The sequence below is a fragment of the Alexandromys fortis genome, unplaced genomic scaffold (genome assembly GCF_014885135.2).
Source record: "Alexandromys fortis isolate MF-2015 unplaced genomic scaffold, M_Fortis_MF-2015_v1.1 scaffold_29, whole genome shotgun sequence".
In the NCBI taxonomy this organism is placed as follows: domain Eukaryota; kingdom Metazoa; phylum Chordata; class Mammalia; order Rodentia; family Cricetidae; genus Alexandromys; species Alexandromys fortis.
In genome coordinates this window covers 2,674,606-2,697,793 of record NW_026067891.1, presented here as the reverse complement: position 1 = coordinate 2,697,793, position 23,188 = coordinate 2,674,606, and the positions used below count along the sequence as shown (strand labels likewise).

The following is a 23,188-nucleotide window of genomic DNA, read 5'->3' as shown; positions in this document are numbered from 1 at the left end:
AAGGCAGGGTCATAGGAGTTTGAAAACACAGCCCATCTGCCCTTAAGGTCCACATTTCCCAGATCTACCTGGCGGTGGGGGCACCTGAGGGCCTGTTCAATAGCAGAATCTCCTGGCCAGCAGCTGGGGCATTTGATCACTGGTTGCAGATGGTCTTCGCCTCCATAAGCCCAGGCAGACCTAAGGGTTTGTAAAGCCTTCAGTAAATGCACTTCAGGTCACCAATGACTGCAGCTGGTCCTGCCACAGCTAGCCACACTCTCCACACTGGGGTGCCTACACAACGCTGGTCCCAGACCCCATACTGTCTAATAATTGCCCCTCAGGCTGGGGTCTGAGTCAGGGTCAGGACTAATGTTCTCCTAGAGGCTCCCAGGGGCAGCTAGGTGGAGGAGGAGTGCGGAGAACCTGCCCTTGTTTGTCTGTCTCATTAGCTACCACTAATTCAGCCGCTGTGGCTCATCCAATCAGAGGATGGCCACAGTGCTCCTCACTCCCAAGGGGAGCCTCATCTTACTGCCAACCAGGAGAGGTGCGGAGAGAAGAGAACACCGCCTCGATCAGCTCACCATGGTGTATAGAGCGTTCTTCTTTTGGGCAAATCTCAGGAGACTTAGTTGATCTAAGTACAGGTTTCAAGCTACTAAACTAGTGTCCATCCATCTGTGTATCTGTCTGGGGACTGGACTTGCACCTAAACACTGAGCTACAGCATCATCCTGCTTTTCCTTTTATTTATTTAATTTTTTTTTTTTTTTTTGAGTTAGTGATAGTTTTGAGACAGGGTCGGTCTCACTATGAAATCCTGACTGGCCCAAATATCACTATATAGACCAGGCTGGCCCCAAACCCAGAGACTCATCTGCCTGCCTCCCGAGTGCTGGGTTAAAGGCAGGTGCCACCACATCTGGCATTCTTTTGTATTTTGAGACAAAGTCTCATGTAGCCTAGGGAGGTCTTGAACTCACTATGTGCCAGAGGTGACCCTGAACTCATCTAGCGTCCACTCCCCACGTGCTGGGAACACAGGAGTGAGCTGCCATGCACGCCCAGTCTATGCAGTCAGAGAGGCAGCCCAGGACTCGTGTTCACTAGGTGTGCACGCTACCATCCGAGCTACAGCCCCAGCTCCTGTTCTCCTTTTCTTAGTCATTCTCAAATTCCTAAGCCACGTGGACACCTCAACCTAAGAACAAAGGGCCACGTAAAGCACTACAAGTTAGTTTGGTTTTCTGTTTATTTATTTTAATTTTTGAAATCGGCCTAATTGGCTCAGCATTTAAAAATGTTGCTGTCCAATCGTGAGGACTGAGTTCAGATCTGAGCACTCACAGTGGCTGGATCATTAATGCCTGTAAGTGCAGGTTCGCGGGTTTGATTCTCTCCTGCCTCCATCTCCATCTCCACACACGTGTTCATACATTCACAGAGATAACATACACACAGACACACGCACAAGAATAAAATAAATTAGCCAGGCGGTGGTGGTGCACACCTTTAATCCCAGCACTCAGGAGGCAGAGACAGGTGAATCTCTATAAATTCGAGGCCAGTCTGGTCTACAGAGTGAGTTCCAGGACAGGTTCCAAAGCTACAGAGAAACCCTGTCTCAAAAAAACCCTAAACAAACAAACAAACAAATAAATAAATGTATGTTTAAAAAGGTCAGTAATATGTGGACATGGTGGTGCACTCCTGCAACCTAGCACTTTGGTGGTGAAGAAAGAAGATCAGAACGCAAAGTTACCTTCAGCTACATGTTAGATTTAAGGCCTGGCTTGGTTACATGCACCTGTACCCCCCAAAAAAACTCAGTAATGAAAACATCTAATACAATCTTTGGAAGGCAAAAGAGGGCAAATCTTAGGAGCAGAAGCATGTTACCAGTTTCTTACTGTCCTTTCAGAATAGCCCACACATCTATGGAGATATGGCAAGGATACCTCCAGAAGGCTATTTTATGCCTACGACCAGGAAAACAAAAGCTGGCCTGGCGGCACAAGTAAAAGTGAACAAAGTAAAATGAACAGAGTAGCTACGCTATAAAGGTGGTCTCTCAAAGCTAAAGGAGCAGCAAACTCTTTATTTGATGGAGGAGGGAAATGATGTCTATGTGTTACTTTCATTGGTTAATAAAGAAACTGCCTTGGCCCTGACAGGATAGAAAATTAGGTAGGCGGAGTAGACAGAACAGAATTCTGGGAGAAAGAAAGCTGAGTCAGGCAGGCACCATGATTCTCCTCTCCGAGGCAGACGCCAGTTAAGAATCTCCCTGGTAAGCCGCTACACAGATTATTAGAAATGGGTTAATCAGTTAGTCAAGATGTGAGAATTAGCCAATAAGAGGCTAGAACTAATGGGCCAAGCAATGTTTAAAAGAATATAGATTCTGTGTAATTATTTCGGGGCATAAGCTAGCCATGCGGGAGCCGGGGCAGCCTGAACGCAGCCCAGCACTCCACTCACTACATTTATTCTTATGCTTCACTGTTCATTCCTTCATTCGTTCATTGTGAGCAGGTGTATGTGTATGTGCCCGCGTGTGAGTTCAGTCAAAAGACAACTTGCAGGAGTTGGTTCTCTCCTTCCCAGCAGGATTGAACTTAGGTCGGTAAGTGAGCAGCAAAAGCCCTTCCCACAGCCATCCTATCACCCTGGGAATGGGAAACGTTAATATACTTCGTGATTTATCATATGACATCACACCAGATGGGTTGCCTGTGGCGGGAATGGAGCACTGCCAGTTTCTGTGACTGGTTTTTGTTGCTGTTTTGAAACATGGCTTCATGTAGCCCTGGATGGTCTCAAACTCACCACATGGTCAAAGCCGGACTTGAACTCTAGTATTGGGAGTACAGGTGTACACCACTATGTCTGGGCATTTTGTTTTGTTTGTTTGGGTTTGGACTAAGCTAGGATCTCACTATGCAGTCCGGGCTGGCTTGAAACTTGTGATCTTCCTGCCTCTGCCTCCCAGGCACCAGGATATCACAGGTGTACATCACTCCACCAGCGAGTTATCTGTTTTCTGATTTGGAGCCCAGTGAAAGAAAAAAACACTGCCTGCCCAGGCTCCCATCTCTGCCACAGGCTTAGAAGTAGTGAGTGGACACCATGAATGCTCCTGAGTGCCGGGTTAGCTAGGTCGTCAGGTCATCAGAGCACATGTGGAGGTCAGGGAACAACTTGTGGGAATCAGTTCTTGCCTTGTATCTTTTTTTGTTTGTTTGTTTGTTTTTGTTTTTTCAAGACAAGATGTCTCTGTGTAGCTTTGGAGCCTGTCCTGGAACTCACTCTGTAGACCAGGCTGTCCTCGAACTCACAGAAAACAGAGGCCTAGAGCCGGGCGGTGGTGGCGCACGCCTTTAATCCCAGCACAGGGAGGCGGAGGCAGGCGGATCTCTGTGAGTTCGAGACCAGCCTGGTCTACAAGAGCTAGTTCCAGGACAGGCTCCAAAGCCACAGAGAAACCCTGTCTTGAAAAACAAAAAAAAAACAAAACAAAACAAAACAAAACAAAAAAACCAACACAGAGGCCTAAGAGAAGTGGGAATCACTCACTTGTTGCCCATCGTCCAGGAAGCAGCAGAGGCTGTGAATGAGCCGTCTCCAGATTCCCAGGCCAAAGTCGGACCTTTGGAGAAAACTATGGGGTGAAGTGAGGATGGCCTGGGAACCCACCAGATCAGGAGACCTGGGGATGGGGAGTGAAGGACACCCTATTTTATTTACTTGTGATACTAGAGACTGGTTTCCTGCATAGGAGCCAAGTGAACTCCACTGAGCTACATCCATTGTCCTTAATTTATTTTCTTTTTAAGTAAATAATAGGTTGGAGAGGTTCCATGGCTAAGAGCACTGGCTGCTATCCAGAAGATCTAGGTTCAATTTCTAGCACCCACATGCTGGCCCAGAACTATCTGTAACTCCAATCACAGGGAGTCTGATGCCCTCTCCTGGCTTCCATAGGTACTGCATTCATGCAGTACACAGACATACATGCAGGCAAAACACCCATACAGAATAAAATAAGGCATAAATTTTAAAAAGATATATAAATGAATAAATCAGTGATGATCCAGACAATGCATGTCTGCAATCTTAACTGACGGGTGGGGGGGAAATGACCAGGAGTGCAACATCAACACCATCTTTACATAGCAAGTCTGTAATGAGACCCGTGTCAAAGGAAACAAAGGGCCCAGGGGAAGTGTGGCCTGCAGAAAGGGACAGAGTACATGGCTGGCATGCTGCAAGCCCAGGCCTTAATCCTGTTGTTGCCTCCAAAAGAAACAGCGATGATTCTGTTACTCAGTTTCTATCTGGGGCTGAGGTGAATGTGAGCAGCCAGCAGAGGGGCGGTCAAGACTGGCAGACATGGGGGACCGTTTGGGCACAGCCTTGTAAACAAAGACCCAGAACTTCACCTCGACGTTTCTCCATCAGTTACTCAAGCGCTGTGCTGGGCATCTGGTGTGGAAGCATTGGTGAGGCTGCTGAAAACACCATAAGCAGCTTTCCCAGAAAATCCTGATTCGCCAGAAAAGAGCACTAAAGATTCGCCCTAGTCATTATGCGATAAAATGGCTGTAGGAAGTAGTGCAGAAATGGTTCTTTTTTTTTTTTTTTTTTTTTTTTCTCGAGACAGGGTTTTTCAGTGTAGCTCTGACTGTACTGGAACTTGTTCTGTAGATTAGATTGGCCTCAAAATCACAGAGCTCCGCCTGCCTGTGCTCTGCCAAAGCTCCTGAGTGCTGGGATTAAAGGTGCAGGCTCGAAATGGTTCCATCTAAAAGGGTGAGAGAACTCGGGCGTGGCTGACCCACGTGATCCCAGCCCTAGGTAGGCCTGGGCAGAAGTTCAAGGCTATGCTTGTCAACTAATGAGTTTAAGGTTAACTAAATGCTTAAGACCCAGTCTGGAAAATTCAGGAAAAGCCAGGTGTGGTGGCTCATGCCTTATATCTCAACATCCAGAAAGCAGAAGCAGGTAGACCTCTGTGAGTCAAGGGCCAGCTCCTCTATATGGGGAGCTACCTTGAGCTGCCTGAGAGGCTGTCTCAAAAAAGAAAAGAATGAGAACTGGGTAGGCAGTCAAGGACCGGAGCTGACCCGCTGACCCTCAGGTCTGTGGAGAGCCTGAGCAGGCTGGTGAGCTTTGTGACCAGGCACTAGGGAGGCGGAGTCAGGTGGAGGGGAGGCGGAGTCAGATGGATGGGAGGCAGAGTCAGGGGGAAGGGAGGCGGAGTCAGGTGGAACCTGAGACTCTGGCTGGCCAGCCTCGTCAAAATGGAGCCCACCAAGTCCCAGCCAAGGTCGATGCCTGGTCTCCAAGCATGCACACACATGAACACATATGAGCCACACAGAAGGGTAAAACCGCGCTGTGGCTCACGCAGCCAGGTGGAGGCAGGTTTGAGAAACACTCTTAATACCTTATCACTTTGATGTCTTTCTTTCTTTCTTTCTTTCTTTCTTTCTTTCTTTCTTTCTGTATCTAAATTGCTTCCTTATTTGTACCTAATAGCTTGAGTTTCTTTTATTTTGTTTTTATTTTAGTTCTGACTTTCCAAACAGTCTGTCAAATGCACACCTGCCCAATTGGTTTAGATACAGTGTGCTGTCATTACTAACTGTAATATTTCCATTTTAAACATTAATTTTGAATTATTTACATATAAGCCTATGGATTTATGCTATATTGAACTGTATATATTGAAATGTATGACTGACTCTTACCCACCATTTCAGAATCTTGACTTAGATTTCCATATATCAGAACTGTGTTTTTTTCCTTCCTTCCTTCCTTCCTTCCTTCCTTCCTTCCTTCCTTCCTTCCTTCCTTTCTTCCTTTTTCTTTGGGGAAGGGGTTTCAAGGCAGGGTTTCTCTGTATAGCTTTGGAACTTGTGGTGGAACTCACTCTGTAGCCCAGGATAGCCTCAAACTCAGAGATCCGCCTGCCTCCACCTCCCAAGTGCTGGGACTAAAAGTGTGCGCCACCACTGCTGGGCCAGGAGATGCTTTTAAGAGACAGCTCAGCAGTTAAGAGCACCTGATGCTCTTGTAGAGAACCCCAGTGCAGTTTCCAGCACCCATATGGTACCTAACAACTATACCTCCAGTTCAGGGAATCCACGACCCTCTTCTGATCTCCTTGGGCACTGCATGTGTGTGGGTCACAGACATACATGCAGGCAAAACACTCATACACATACATAATTATTAAAACACTCATATACATTATTAAATTATTAAAACACTCATACACATTATTAAATTATTAAAAACTTTAAAACTGGGCTGGAGAGACGGCTCAGAAGTTAAGAGCACTGGCTGTTCTTCCAGAGGTCCTGAGTTCAGTTCCCAGCAACCACATGGTGACTTACAACCACCTATATAGTGAGATCAAGTACCCCTTTCTGGCATGCAGGCAGAAAACTATATAACAAAAAAAAAAATTTAAAGTCAGGTGGTGGCGGCGGCTTATGCCTTTAATCCCAGCACTTGGGAGGCTGAGGCAGAGGCAGATGGATCTCTGTGAGTTCAAGGCCAGCCTGGTCTAAGAGCTAGTTCAAGAACAGCCAAGGCTGTTACACAGAGAATCCCTGTCTTGAAAAAAACAAAAAAAAAATTGAAATCATATTTTATGTGGATGAGTGTCTTGCCTGCATGTATTGTATGTATCGCACACCCTTGGAGGCCAGAGATGGTGTTGGGGCCTCTGGAACTGGAGCTACAGAGGGTTGCTAACTGCTATGTGGGTGCTAGAAATCAAACTTGGGTCTTCTGGGAGAGCATATGCTGTTTTGAAAGATGGGGTCATCTCTCCAGTCCTATTTTTCTTTTTAATTAAAAAACAAAAGTAGAGCCGGGCGATGGTGGCGCACGCCTTTAATCCCAGCACTCGGGAGGCAGAGGCAGGCGGATCTCTGTGAGTTCGAGAGTTCGAGACCAGCCTGGTCTACAGAGCTAGTTCCAGGACAGGCTCCAAAGCCGCAGAGAAACCCTGTCTCGAAAAACCAAAAAAAAAAAAAAAAACCAAAAACCAAAACAAAAACAAAAGTAGATAGAAAAAAACAGAAACAAAAAACAAAAAAAGGAGTTCTCTTCTACTGTGGCTTCTAGGGATTGAACACAGGTTGCCAGGCTTATATGACAAGTACTTTTACTTGCTGAGCGATCTTTTTACATTTTTCTCTTTTTAGTAAAGGTGCTCCTGTTAAGTTAGACTAGTCTGGAGTTGCCTATGTACTCAGGGTGACCTTAAGCTCCTGATCCTTCTAAGAGCTGCGATTAAAGGCACACCCACTAAGACCGGTTGAACTTTCCATTTCTAAATATTGTCTTCAGAGAACATTTTATAAGTGTATCACGGTATGCGAACTTTGAAGTTGTTTTTTTCCACTCAGTATGATGAGGTCCACCCAAGTTGTCACAGATATTATCAGTCTCTTCCCGTTCTGGGCTGAGCAGCCCATGTGTGGATGCTGCGGTTTGAACAGACATGTACTAGAGGATATTTAAGTTGTTTCTACTTTGAGCTAGTACAAAGGAAGTCACAGCATATATACATGTCAACCCTGGGTTTCTAAGTCCAAAAGAGCTAAAGAACTTTGTTTAAGTCACAGGCCTCTTGAGGTGACCGTTGGCCACGCCCCAAGGCCACAGTCCTCACCCCAGACAAAGGCTGGCTTCACAGGGTTGTTTTTATATTGGAATCCAGAACAAATGATCCACAGGAGGGAGATAGTAAATTCTACTGTGAAGCCTTTGGAAATTTGAAGGCATTCCGTGGAAAATAGCCAGTAGACAGAAACCTTGAGAGGTACTCAAGGGTAAAGCAAAGGAACTGAGAGTAGGTAGGATGGTCCAGTGGGTAAAGGCACTTGCTGTGTATGCCATGTGCCCGGAGAACTGAGTTCAATCCCTGGAAGTGAAAGGAAAGAAAAACTGACTTCACAAAACGTATTTTCTGACCTCTATGTGTAAGCCAGGGCATTTATGCTCCCCCTACACACACACAGACACACACACACACAGAGTCATAATAAATAACAAGAACTAAACTAGCTTGCCTTCTAATTATTTTTTAAATTTAGTTATTTGTTTGCATTTTATGTACGTTAGTGTTTTGCCTGCATGTATGTCTGTGTGAGAGTATCAGATCCCCTGGAAGTGGAGTTACAGACAGCTGTGAGCTGCCATGTGGGTGCTGGGAATTGAACCTGGGTTCTTTGTTTCTTGTTTTTGTTGCTTATTTATTATATATATTCACTTTCCAAGAGACAGTATTTATTATATATATTCACTTTCCAAGAGACAGTATTTATTATATATATTCACTTTCCAAGAGACAGTGCCAGACCTCACTACAGATGGCTGTGAGCCACCATGTGGTTGCTGGGAATTGAACTCAGGGCCTTTGGTAGCTCTGTCTGCACATATGCCTGCACTCCAGAAGAGGGCATCAGATGGTTGTGGTCTATTATGTGTTGCTGGGAATTGAACTCAAGACCTCTGGAAAAGAAGCCAGTGCTCTTAACCCCTCAGCCATCTCTCCATCCCACTTGAAAGTCTTTTTAAAAAGATGTCTTTATTTTATGTGTATGAGTGTCTATCTGCATGTATGTATGGACACCATGAGGTGGGCACCCACAGAGACAAGAAGAGGGGATCAGATTCTTTGGAACTGGAGTTACAGATAGTTGTGAGTTCTAGAAACTAAACCTGGGTCCTCTGCAAGAGCAATAAGTACTCTTTTTTGTTTGTTCGAGACAGGTTCTCACTATGCAGATCTGGCTGTCTTAAACTTGCTCTGTAGACCAAGTTGGCCTTGAACTCACAGAGATGCACCTGCCTCTACTGGGGTTAAAGATGTGTGAGACCACACCTGATTTATCACAGAAATTGAAAACTAACTAAGATAAATACTTTATAAAATATACTGTGACCTTTTATAAAAAAAAATATATATATTTTTCAAGACAGGGTTTCTCTGTTGCTTTGGCACTCACTCTGTAGACCAGGCTGGCCTCGAACTCAGAGATCTGCCTGTCTCTGCCACCCGGGTGCTGGGATTAAAGGTGTGTGCCACCACCACCAGCATTAAAATATTTTTTTTATTTTATGTGTATAAGTGTTTAACCTGCATGTATGTCTATATACAACATGCTTGCTTGATGCCCACAGAGATTAGAAGAGGGCATTGGATCCCCTTGGAATTGGAGTTGCAATGGTGGTGAGCTGCCCTGTGGGTGCTGGGAACTGAACCCAGGTCCTCTGCAAGGACAGCAAGTCTTCTCCATCATCAAGCCGTCGCTCCAGTTCCACTGTAATCTTTCTTTATAGGCTCCTGTTCTGACAGCACCAAGCCCTGGGGAAGACTGTGGCCCCAAATCAAATAAAAATAATGTCACTTATCCCCAAAGTGCACCTGAGCCAGACAGAAGAGATGAGAGCTTCCTTCTCCCTCAGTAAAAGACAGTGTTCTATGCCCGGTGCTCGTCTCCCGGGGAATCACAGCCTACACTGAGTCTCTGTGAGCAGACTGCACAGCTCCCCTGGGCACCTGCTTCTGCGGAGGAATGGTCTGGGACAAGTCTTCCCATGCAGCCTGGGGTAAGAGGTAAGGTATAGCAGGGCAGGGCGTGTCTCTTCCGAGGTACGAACTGGCATCCTGATCGTAAGGCTGGCACATCAGTGTCACCTAGAGTGAAGGTTTATGCAGCTGGACCTGTGCAAAGACAAGGTCAGGTAAAGGCTGCCAGGCTGATGAGACAAAGCTGGCCTCCGACTAACACACACTGTGCAACAAATAACTTTCTGTATAGGACTACGTTCAGTCTGTGAGACCATTACCATCCAAACGCAGGGGAGCCAAGACACTATATGATTTTTACAATAGCTTTTGAATGCATCATTAGTTCAAAATAAAACATAAATAAAAAAAGTAAAGTAACCCCTTAACAAAAGGAGGTGGGCAGGGCGGTGGTGGTACACGCCTTTAATCCCAGCACTCAGGAGGCAGAGGCAGGTGGATCTCTATGAGTCCGAGGCCAACCTGGTCTACAAGAGCTAGTTCCAGGATAGGCTCCAAAGCTACAAAGAAACCCTGTCTCGAAAAACCCAAAAAAAAAAAAAAAAATGAAGTCAGAGGTTCATACAAGTTCAGGAGGAAGAACCAGCTCCCTTGGCGCCTTAGCCAACGCCTTCAAGCCCCCAGTTCTATGAAACTGCTTTGCTCCAAAGACAGGAACCTTTTGTTTGGCTTTGCTTGTGGATGGAAGAATATCATTACTGGAGGAGTTTTTCAGTAACTTAGGGACATACTCCAAGAACAGCCTAGCCACTGGCCTGTTGCAGCTCTGTTTCAGCAGAATTACTGGCTTCTTGAAGCCACCACTGCAATCACTTCCCTTTTCATAGTGGATAAAAACCATACAGCCTAAGTCATCAAAACTGAGATCACCAAATCCTCAGAGCAGAGAGCAAAGGCCACACTCACCGAGGATCACGTAGGCCAGACCACAGTGACAGCCTAAACACCAAAGGGACAGATGGCCCGTCCTCTCATTGCTAAGCACCCTCCACACAGGGCTTAATGTCTTACTGCAGAACGGTGAGTGCAGGCTTAACTTGGAAAGGAAAGTCCAAAAATACTGTTGAGAAATTCCTTCATGGCACCTACAGGATCCCTAGGAAGAACATTCTGGGGACTCTACTCAGACATCAACAAAAAAGGTAGTTATTAAAGGCCCCAAGAGCAACAAACCAAAGCCAGGCAGTTCATATTTCACACAGGCAGCATGAGGCTGGTTCAGAAATTTGCTCGGCACTGCCAGAAAGGTATTAACGTTTTCATTTGCTGTGGTCATTAAAAATACCTGGAGCAACAGACAAAGTATTACAAGGCCTGGCTGCCAAGGAAACCGAGCTTGGCACTGTCCCTGCCACACTGCGGTGATTACACTAACAACCAGAGTCAGTACATTTGGTCATTAGAAAAACAAGACCAGGCACGGTGGTAAACACTTGGAACCCCAGCACTTGGGAGAGGGAGGCAGGAAGCATCAAGGATCAGGATCAGCCTTGGCTACATAGCAAGTTCAGGGTCTAACAGAGGTACCTTGCATTTAAAATGAAAACAATCCCCAAAGAATTCCATTTTAGAATTGGGACCAAATTTCTCATAATTTCTTAAATGACTTCTGGCACTTTTAATCATGCATTTATACAAAATAAAAACATCATCCAACTTAGAAAGTTCTGAAGATGCTGTCTTGTGCAGTATTGAATATTTGAGCTAACTTTATTTATTGAGACAGAGTCTCTACATTACCCTGGCTGCCCTGGAACTCGCTCTGTAGACCCGGCTAGTCTCAAATTCAGAGATCCTTCTTCGTCTGCCTCCCAAGTGCTGCGGTTAAAGGTGTGCACCACCACACTGGCTACTTATTTATTTTTGAGACAGGGTCTCACTGTGTATCCCTGGCTGGCCTCCAACTCACTCTGCAGACCAGGCTGTCCGAGACATCATGACATCACAGAGAGTCCACCTGCCTCCATCTCCCAAGCTCTGGAATTAAAGGTGTGTGGCGTCCGCCACCCCCAGCCTCAGCCTAACTTTAATTCTTAGGAAAGATAAACAAGCACATCATTCTCACTAGTTTGCAAATCTACCTGCATTTTAATAAGTGGCAAAAATACATGTAAACCAAAAAACTGTTTTAAAATAAACTTCTTAGCAATTTATTGTTAAGCCTGGAGAGATGGCTCAACATTTAAGAACACTTGTTGCTATTTCAGAGGACCCAGGTTCAATTGCTCACTCCCACATGACAGCTCACAAATCTATAACTCCAGTTCCAAGGGATCCAACACTGCTTCTGACCTCCATGGGCACCAGAAACTCGGTGGTGCCCAAACATACACACAGAAAAAGCACTTGTATACAGAAAATAAACAAACAAACAAATAAGTAAATAAATAAGATGGAGAACTGAGAAAGATACCTGATGTCAATTTAGCCTCCCAATGCACACTCATGAACATGTACAAACACACACACACACACACACAAGTTTTGCAGCACTAGGGATTGGGGATTGAAACTAAGGTTTTATGCACGCCAAAAAGGCAAACATCTAATAGGTTATATCCCAACCCTATGATATATATCATTGTGGGGGGGTGGAGACAAAACAAAAGATAGCTCGAAGCAAGACAACACCTATGATAGTTTTTCAGACAGATTGTCCCCTGGCTCCACGGACTATCAGGAAACTAGACACTCACTCTCTGTTCCATGGGCTGCCACACCTGTCCTCCAGTAGCACGCCTATCATGACCTGGGTGAAAACGCTGATTGTGGGGAAAGAACAATAAAATTGTGCCAGAGCTTGTGTAGCTCATAAACACAGTGGATGCAGAAAGGAAATGAAATACGCTTCCTCTAAGGGCTCTGAGTTTCTGAGTCAGAGACAATTAAAAATAAAAACGAATCTGATTCTGTTTGCTTCAAATTTATGGGAGGTTTGAAATCCCCAGGATGGGCAGAGCAAATAACTTGTAATGGCAGTTCTACTGATCTGAAAGCAAAGGGTCATATATACATATACATAAACACAATCACATATATATATGTGTGTGTGTGTATATATATATATTATATATATTCCTAGCACCTGATCAAAAATCTAAGTGTTGTGGTGTGTGTTTGTGTGTGTGTGTGTTATTGTGCATGTGTATCCATGCATGTGGAGGCCAGAGGTCAACATGGAGTCTACCTTCTGGGAATCCAAACTCAACTTTTCATTCTTTCACAGCAAGTCCTCTACTGTCCAAGGCCCCTTTTCTTTTCTGCATAGGCTGGCTTGGAACTCACCCTGAATTCCTCATCTTTTTGCCTCTACCTCCCAGGTGCTGGAATTATAGGCCCACACCACCATGGCAAACTCATTCTTTTAAGCAAAAGTTCTATGAATAAAGGAGGTTAGTCAAAAAGATCTAGCATTCAAAATCAAGCATTTTGATCTAAAACAGTTTATACATATATGTTTGTGTACCGCACTTGTGCCTGGTGCCCACAGAAATCAGAAAAGAGTATTAGATCCCCTGCAACTGGAGTTACAGAAGGCTATGAGCTGTCACACAGGGGCCGGGAATCGAACTGGGTCCTTTCAAGAGCAGCCTGTGCTCTTAACTGCTGAGCCATCTAACCCATGAGCCGTTATCTCCAGTTGTTTTGAGACAGGGTTTTTCTGTGCAGCCCTGGCTGTCCCAGAGCTCACTCTGTAGACCAGGCTGGCACTGAACTCAGATGTTCAGCTGCCTCTGCCTCCTGAGGGCTGAGTGCTAGGATTAAAGATGTGTGCACCACTGCCTGGCTCCACTTTCTGTCTTGTCATGTGTTCAGCTTGTGTCCTTCTTGGGAACTTCCTGATACTCATTATCTAATTATTCTCTCTTTCATATATATATATATTGGGCTGGAGAGATAGCTCAGTGGTTAAGAGTACTGCCTGCTCTTCCAAAGGTCCTGAGTTCAATTCCCAGCAACCACATGGTGGCTCACAACCATCTGTAATGAGGTTTGGTGCCCTCTTCTGGCCTGTAGGCATACANCAGACAGAATATTGTATACATAATAAATAAATATTTAAATATATATATATTTACATATACGGGCATGACCGTACATAGTAATTAAAGGACTCAGGAGGCTAAAGCAGGGCACCACAGTGAGCTGAAATTCAGCCTGGGCTATATAACAAGATCCCGTCTTAAAAAACAAGAACAAAATCAGGCAGTGGTGGCAAATGCCTTTAATCTCAGCATTCAGGAAGCAGAGGCAGGAGGATCTCTGAGTTAAAAGCCAGCCTGGTCTACAAGAGCTAGTTCCAGGACAGTTAGGACTGTTACACAGAGAAACCCTGTCTCAAATAAACAAAACACAAAAACAAGGTGGGCATGGTCCCGAATACCTTTAATCCCAGCAGTTGGGAGGCAGGAGCAGGTGGATTTGAGTTTAAGGCTGGCCTCAAACTCAGAGAGTTTTAGAGCAGGCAAGGTTACATAGAGAAACCTGTCTCAAAACCACCCCTCACCCCCCAAAAAAAAGAACAAAAGAAAGTCTTTTACACTGCATGACCTGCACCACCTCCAAGACTGGTCCCTGTAGTCTAATTGGGTTCAAATATGAGATGTTTGAGACAGACGCCCCCAACAACCAACCAGGCAGCACCGGGTTTTCCAGCTGAGCCAAGCAGATGTGAGACAAAGAGAGTTACAGTGTTCTGTTGTTTACAGCGGACACGACTGCCTCTCCACAAAGCACAGAGGCACAATCATTTCTCAAAGCGGAACAAATCTTAAGGTCATGGTTCCCTGACTAAGACAAAAACTATCACAGTGCACACACAGACCATATTCAGCCCAGAAGAAAATGGTCTCAGATAAGTCTTATAGATTAGCCCAAGGGATAAACTTTTTTCCTGAAGTCTAGATTAGACTTATTTCCTGCAATTCCCCTATGAATCCGTATTATTCCTTTTCACCCCTACATTTAGTAGGGGACTATTAAGGTAAATTATAGCTTTAATTTGCATCAATTTACTTGAAGTTTTGCATCAATTCTTATCGCTATTTTTGTCGTTGTCTGTTTCTAGATATTTTTTTATTTTTGTTTGTTTTTTACACGGGGTCTTATTACCCAGGCTGGCCTTCAACGTGCTATCTAGCTGACTTGAACTTCTGATTCGTGTGCCTGTGACTCTCAAATACTAAGATTACAGGCTTCTGCCACCATGCCTGACTGCCACATCATTTTTTTAAGACTTTCTTAATGGACACATCTATACATTCACAGACAAATAGAGAACACCAGCTCTGTGAATCAACTACCAAGACTGAGTGAGGTCAACAGAAAACCAACTGTTTTCACCAATGAACTAACACACGACTCCTGCATGCTCAACCTATGATCATTCTAAAACGTATTCCACTTCAGAGATAAATCACATGAGTGGTCAGCACCTACTTTCTGATTATTTAGTTAGGAGTCAGCATTTTTGTACATGTTATAGTCTAAAAACCTAAGTTCCGTGAAGGCGCTTACAAATGAGATTGGAAGTGCATCACACCAAGAGTGTGGGTTTCAAGATCAATTTTCAGTGAGATGCGTGGTAAAATTCAGGACATTTAAGAAACCCTGTAGAGCCTAACTCACCTATCTTGTCGATCTAGCCCCTCCTTTTTATATTTTTCATTTCATTTTATTTTATTTAATGAGTGCCTACATGTGTATGGGCACATGCATGCCATTGACAGCACTTGTGGGAGTCAGAGGACAACTTGCAGGAGCTGGTTCTCTCCTTATACCATGTGAGACCCAGGAATCCAACTCAGATCAGCAGACTTGGTGGCAGGTGTCTTTACAGGTTGAGCCATCTCAACAGCCCCAGGTCCTCCTCATGGCGACCACTTAGGTTGTATTTTAAAACTTCTCACAGTGATTTCTGGAGCCCTCTCAGATGTTCCAAAAATATCTCCTGGTCGTGTTACGAGTCTAGAATGAGTCATGACCACTTCAGAACAAAGTCAAAACCTTGGTTAACGCCAGTCCTTCCATCCCTGGCTCCTGTCTGCCTGCCACCCTACCCACGTCTCACAGCCACTATCTGTCCCCATCACACTGTTGTTCTGCACTTGCCTCTGCATCTGCCCCTCTTCCTCTACCTGCTCCTACAATGCAAGTAGAACACAGATGTGCCAAAAACCCACCGGGACACTTCCCGTGATGCGTTATACCACGGTGGCTTAGGGTTCCCCTCTGGGTTCTCGTGACAGAGATTTCCAGAAATTTAACACACTTATTGTTACTGCTCGCCCTGTCCAAGGACAACGCAGAGTGGTGGCCGGCAGAAAATACACATAAGAGTGCACATGTCTGAATGAATGTCTAATCTTTAATATGACCATCAGCCTCTCTTGGGAGAGTCACTTACTAACACGTGAGTTCGTTAGCCATTAAAAAAGAAAGAAATCGGGCTGGAGAGATGGCTCAGAGGTTAGGAGCATTGCCTGCTCTTCCAAAGGTCCTGAGTTCAATTCCCAGCAACCACATGGTGGCTTACAACCATCTGTAATGGGGTCTGGTGCCCTCTTCTGGCCTGCAGGCATATACACTGACATAATATTGTATAATAAATAAATATTTAAAAAAAAAAAAAGAAAGAAATCTATAGCTTGCAGGATCAGGTGACTTTATATGCCAACTGTAAACACAGGACATCAATCAGCTGTGACAACACTTGTGCCTTTTTCCTTTTCTTTTTTCTTTTTCTTTGGTTTTTCGAGACAGGGTTTCTCTGTGTGGCTTTTGGAACCTGTCCTGGAACTCACTCTGTAGACCAGGCTGGCCTGGAACTCACAGACATCCGCCTGCCTCTGCCTCCTGAGTGCTGGAATTAAAGGTGTGCACCAATACCACCTGGCCCTGTGCCTTCTTTTTAGTACTGTGACCGTATTTTTCTCTAGTTAATGGTTTTGTTTGTTTGTTTGTTTGTTATTTTTCGAGACAGGGTTTCTCTGTGTATCTCTGGCTGTCCTGGAACTTGCTCTGCAGACTAGGCTGGCCTCAAACTCACAGAGATCCTCCTATCTCTGCATCCTGAGTGCTGCAATTAAAGGCGTGCGCCACCACTGCCCAGCTGACTGTCTCAATTTTCCACAGGGAAATCTGCTTTCCCAAGTGCTCAACATCATCCTGGTGACTGAACACTTCTCTTCCCTCGGAAAAGCCCTGTCCCAAGACCAACTGTCTAGTCAGTCATTCTCACATGAAAGCCGAGTGAATGTTCAGTGTGGAACTCCAGCTTTAATTAGAGGAATGAGTAAGTGCTCTCTTCCCACAGGTGTGATTAGCAGCACGGTTTTAAAATACAATCACAAGGGGCTAGAGAGTTGGCTCAGAAGTTAAGAGCATTTGCTGTTCTTGCAGAAGATCCAGGATCAATCCCAGCACCCACATGGTAGTTCACAAACATCTGTAATCCAATGACCTCTTTGGACCTCCACAGGCACCAAACATGATCACAGTGCACAAACATACTGGAATGGCGACACACACAGTTCCAGCACTGGAGGATTGGAGAAGAAGATCCCTGGAGCCCCTACTCCTACAAGTTGTCTTCTCTGACACGCACACACCTGCACCCACACTTGCATACACACACACACAAATTTCACAAACTCTTTGCTGTACCTATTCCCAGAATGTGGAGGGGGTGTTAGACTTCAAAACTGGGTCACAAAAAGTACAGTAGTTCCTATCACTCTTCCCCCCTTATTTCCCTTATGAGGGAAGACAGTTACCAATAGAAAACAGGAAAGATTCCAGGGGCATCGAGGACACTAGCCACTGGTCTTTTGAGTCAGTTGTCTTGGATTTAGATCCCCTCAACCTAGTGAGAGCCATCGGGCCATCATCACCTACGTCTGATTCGCAGCCCACAGAAAGTGCTGACTCGTAAATGTTTTATTTTGTGCATTTAGTTGGACAAGACCTCATGTTGTAGCCTAGGCTGACCTCAAACTCAGAATTCTTAGGTCTCATCCTCAACTTCCGGATTCGAGGTATGCACCACCACACCTAGCATAAAGATTGTTTTAATCCATTAAATTTTGTGTTTCTTTGTTACAAAGCAACTGATAAGCAGCACAAGGAGGCAATTGGAAGGGGGAGTGAGAAAAATGTCAGTATGGAAGAAAGAACAGCCCAGCACCCGAAAGGCTCAAGCAGGAACATTGCTTCCAGTTCAAGGCAGCAGGAGGAGGTGGTGATCAGATTAAAGAAACAAGCAGCAGGGAGAACTGTGAGGGTGAAGAATGAAGACATCCCCATCACCATCCATGACGTTACCCACCACACTGCCTTGGTCCTGAACTTGAAGAACATAAACTGATTCTCACTAATGCCCTGGTGAGAGCGACAGAATTTAAGGAACGGCACAAGACTAGCAGATGTCCTCCTGAGCCCAGGGTCTCTCAGGTAGGTCACTCCCTGTCGCTCTGGGTCAGCACTGCGCCCTCCAGGGAACACACACGGGTGAATACAGATTTGTTTCGGTGAGTTCGGCGCGCCCGGAGGTGCTAGGCCCCTTGTATGATCCTGCTACTCTGGGAGCTCAGGCGGGGCCGACCCGAGCTGTGCGCCACTCTCCAGGTGGCCGGACCGGCTCCAGGCCCCCACTAGCTCCAGGCGATCGAACGCAGCCGGCTTCGGCCCGAAAGAGGTCGCGCGTGAGAGTTACCTAGTTGGCTCTCGACCCGCTCTCGGACGCGTCAGGGAGATTCTGCTCCTCAGCAAGTGGTCCTGGACTGCCAAAGCTGGCTCAACTGCGGTCCCTGGAGTCCGGGATCCACATTCCAAGCAGCCGGGGTGGAGAGCACAGGAGCAGAAGGACCGACTGCGTCGGACAGCGGCGCCCTCCCACTGCCAGCCCGGGCCCGCCCCGGCCTGGAGGGCAGCGTGCCACGCCCCCACAGGGCCCGCCCCAGACCTGCCCTGCAGCAAGCCCCGCCCCAAACAGGCTATGATTTCCTCCTTAGTTCCGCCCCACCAGCGCTGTGCGTCACTTCCTGTCGGCGGAAGGGGCGTACCAGCGTGACCTTGTCAAGCTACCTGCATTAATTGCTTAGCAACGTGAATGTGGCGTCCGGTGTTGCTCCCTTCCAGCAAAGAGCCGACTAGGGCTGGAGCCGAGCATTTTGACATGGTACTACTGCTATGATAGCTTGGGTCTCATGTTGCAGTACTGACCCCAGAAAGCTGTGAAGGGAGACATTGGTCACCTGACCAGCTGGAGACCCTCTCTAAGGGTTCTTTTTTCTAGACTGCATATCATTCCGTGCTCCTACTGTCCGCGGCATTTTTTTCCCTCTACGCACAGGCACGCACACCCAGACACGGAGAGGTCAAAGAACAACTCTGCAGTTGGTTCTCTTCTTCCACCTTTATGTGGGTTCCTGGGATCAAACGAAGGTTACAAGGCTTACACAATTGCTTAGCAAGGACCTTTACCTACTGAGTCTTCTTATCTCTATTGTTTTTGCGATAGGGTCTAATATAGCTCAGACTGGCCTTGAACTTAAAATCCTTATTCTGAAATACCTCCTGCCATCACAGGCATGTGACATTACACTATTACACTGGTTTTATGCAATGCTATTGTTAATCTAACTCAGGGCTTTGTTCTTGGTAGGTAATGCAATTCAGGTACATCTCTAACTTCCTTTTTGTTTGTTTCTTTTTTTCTTTTTCTTTCTTTTTTCTTTCTGAAGGTGGAGTTGTCATTTACCCCGGGTGGCCTTGCATTTTTGCTTATTTATTTATTTTGGTTGTGTTTTTCAAGGCAAGTTTCTCTGTGTAGCCCTGGCTGCCCTGGAACTTGCTTTGTAGACTAGGCTGGCCTCAAACTTAGAGATCTGCCTACCTCTGCCTCCTGAATGCTGGAATTAAAGGTGTGTGTCACCCCTACCTGACTAGCTTTTTTTTTTTTCCTCTTTTTTTTTTTTTTTTTTTTTTTCCGAGACAGGGTTTCTCTGTGTAACAGCCCTGGTTTTCCTGGAACTCCCTTTATAGACCAGGCTGACCTCAAACTCAGAGATCCACCTGCCTGTGCTTCTGGAGTGCTGGGATTAAAGGTGTGCACCACCACTGCCCAGCTGCCTTGTCCTAGCGCATGTTGGGTAAACATTCTATCACTGAGCTATATCCCCAGCCCCCAATGCATTTAAAGTTGTTAATCTACTCATTGCTGATGGTGCAGCCTCACTCCTATGGTAGTTGTTTGGATGGGGGAGAGCTGTCCTGCCAGATTTTGTTCCTCCTGGGGTCTCGTCTAAGAAAGGGTTAGGATAATGATCAATATGTGCCTTCAGTTAAAGTAAAGGAGACAGACAGACACAAAATGAAGGCAGAAATACTACTCTTAGCCTATTTTCATTTACCTTGTGGGCCCAAGTGAAGAGTCAAAACATTTTATTTATTTTATTTTTTTTAAAGATTTATTTATTTATTATGTATACAACATTCCTTCTATGTATGCTTGCATGCCAGAAGAGGGCACCAGATCTCATTATAGGTGGCTGTGAGCCACCATGTGGTTGCTGGGAATTGAACTCAGGACCTCTGGAAGAGCAGTCAATGCTCTTAGTCTCTGAGCCATCTCTCCAGCCCCCGAGTCAAAACATTTTAACAAAAACTGCTGATATGGGCTTGTTGTAGTATGTCTCTAAGTGCCACTGCCCCTAAATATCTTGTTGCTCAAATTTGTCAAAAAAATTTGTTGTTTGATTTTATTTTTATTTTTATTTATTTATTTATTTATTTTTGTTTTTTTGTTTTTTCGAGACAGGGTTTCTCTGTGGCTTTGGAGCCTGTCCTGGAACTAGCTCTGTAGACCAGGCTGGTCTTGAACTCACAGAGATCCGCCTGCCTTTAAGTGCTGGGATTAAAGGCGTGCACCACCACCGCCCGGCTTTATTTTAACTTTATTTTATGTGCATTGGTGTGAAGATGTCAGATCCCCTACAACTGAATCTTCAGACAGTTGTGAGCTGCCCTGTGGATGCTGGGATTGAACCCGGGTCCTGTGGAAGAGCAGTCAGTGCTCTTAACACTGAGCTATCTCTCCAGTCCCTTTATTTTTATTTTTAAAATATTTTATTTTTAGTTATGTGTATGTCAGGGGAGAGAATATGTGTGTCACTGCATGTGCTTCCAAGGCCAGATGAGGGTGTCAAATTTCTTGGAGCTAGGGTTTCAGGAAGTTGTGGACTGCTGGACTTGGGTGCTAGGAACCAGACTCTGGCCCTCTGCAGGAACAGTGTGCTCTCCTTACTACAGAACCACATCTTCAGCCTCTTGTTTGGCTTTGACACTTACCAGTAATTTGCCAAAACAAAGACATAGCTCTTGCCTAGAAAGGGATAAGAGATTTTTTGTTCTCGAGTCAAATATGCAAGTGCCCATGGCACAGGAATATAGAATCAGGTCGCCCCTTGTCTTAGTTAGGGTTTTGTTGCTGTGAAGAGATCCATGAACACAGCAACTTTTTATAAAGGAAAACATTTTATTGGGGCTGTGTGAGAGTCTAAATTACATTTTAAGTTTTAATTAGTATGCCTTGGAGATCCATGAAACAACAACAAAAAATTGCCTCTGACCTGCAAGGCCCTTGCCCCAGGACAGACAGTCCCTGAAATGCTGGAAGCTATTGTTTCTGGGAGATAATGAGCCACCTGTTTTCACTCCCTTGGTTTGACCATTCTGCACCAAATGTGCTGGATCACAGGTGGGCAGGAGGTTCAGAGGCAGAAATATGCCAAGATGTATGCTTGCCCCTGGTTGCATGTAGGCTGGAGGAGATAAGTCAGGATGTATGCTTGTTTCTGATTGGACCTGATGGGAAATACTTAAGCTGCTGCAAATCTGATTGGGGCCATCTGCTGGACACCCAAAGATGGACCTGGCCAGAATCCATACATCTGGCCAGTATTTCATTAAAACTTGTTGGGCCAAAAGTATCTCAGGGCCTGTACCTCAAGGCCTATAGGACAGAGAAAAGCCTGGCTCGAGTTTGAGGGAACTGAGGATGAGACAGCAAAATCTAGGTAGATGCCCCTCACCTAGAGGGAGGGCTTGACTGTCTCTCATTGGCTGGAGGTACACCCACATCACACGATGTCACTTAAGCTATATAAACTAACGCTCACAGTAATAAACTTAGTTTCTGCTTTGACTTGACTCCCTATCATGTCTGGTTGTCCTGTGCCGTGGGGCGTGGAATGGTACTCACCCTTCCCTGGGGAATGAGGAGGCTAAGGAGGCCTGGCACAAGTTTGGCTCTAAATTGTGGTAGTGGTCTTATTCTCAACCAGTGGGATTAACACCTGGCTCACAGTTCAGAGGTTTAGTCCGTTATCATCACGGTGGGGAGTATGGCAGCGTGCAGGGTGGCATGCAGGCTGACATTATGCCAAAGGTAGCTGAGACTTCTACATCTGAATTGGCAGGCAACAGGAAGAGCAAGTAAGACACTGTCCTGGCTTAAGCATCTGAGACCTCAAAGCCTGACCCAGTGACAGACTTTCTCCAACCCCTCACCTACACCAACAAGGTCACATCTCCTAATGGTACCGCTTCCCATGAGCCTGTGGGGCGCCATTTTCTTTCAAATCATCATATCTCAACATTCCTGCTGAATACCGTGCCCCAATCTGGAAAGATTTTATGGAGTTTTAATTTGTATTCTTTTTCTTTTCGGACAGGGTTTCTCTACATAACTACAGCTGTACTGGAAGTCACTCTGTAGACCAGGCTGGCCTTGAGTACACAGATGTAGTTGGAATTGTCTTTGGGCTGCCAACCAGCTCCCAAATAAAGACATGGAGACTTACTATTATTATTATTTTTTTTTTTGATTTTCGAGACAGGGTTTCTCCGTAGCTTTTTGGTTCCTGTCCTGGAACTAGCTCTTCTAGACCAGGCTGGCCTCGAACTCACAGAGGCCTGCCTCTGTCTCCTGAGTGCTGGGATTAAAGGCATGCGCCACCACCGCCCGGCTTGGAGACTTATTATTAATTATGAATGCTTGGACTTAGCTTAGACTTGTCCCACTAGCTCTTTTAACTAATTTTACCTGTTTCTATTCATCTACATTTTGTCTCAGAGCTTTTTTTTTTTTTTTAAATCTTTCATTCTCTGTGTCCTTTATAGCTCATGATAATTTGGCTCCAGATCAGCAACATTCTAACACTCCATTTTCCTTCCTTCCTTCCTTCCTTCCTTCCTTCCTTCCTTCCTTCCTTCCTTCCTTCCTTCCTTCCTTCTCTTTCTTTCTAGACAAGGGTTCATATAGTCCAGGCTGGGCTTGAACTATGTAGTTGAAGATGAACTTGAACTTTCGATCCTCCTGCCCCTACCTCCCAATTGCTGTAATAACATGTGAACACCACTATGTCTGGTTTTATGCTGTGCAGGGGGTAGAACCCAGGGCACAGGAGGCAAGCACGCTATCAGCCAAGCCACATCCTCAGTCCCTCCCCTTTTTCCTTTCATACAGTCATAACCAGTAAATTGGCCTTGTAGAATCTTTAGCATAGGTGTGGGCTTTTCTGGAAGCTT

At 45.5% G+C, this 23,188-nt stretch overlaps 1 protein-coding gene across 2 annotated transcripts in view; it reads right to left on the bottom strand.

Moving 5' to 3' along the window:
• Fam234a (family with sequence similarity 234 member A) overlaps window positions 1-18,510 on the bottom strand; it is a 28,226-nt gene extending 9,716 nt beyond the window's left edge. Inside the window, exons 1-2 of one of the 2 annotated variants that reach the window (XM_050135212.1) lie at window positions 18,312-18,510; window positions 69-180 (exon numbers count right to left, since the gene is read on the bottom strand). The gene's annotated coding sequence lies outside the window, so the exon portion shown is untranslated. The remainder of the gene's footprint in view (window positions 1-68; window positions 181-18,311) is intronic. The other variant, XM_050135203.1, reaches the window with a different exon arrangement.
• Between the last annotated feature and the right edge of the window lie 4,678 nt (window positions 18,511-23,188).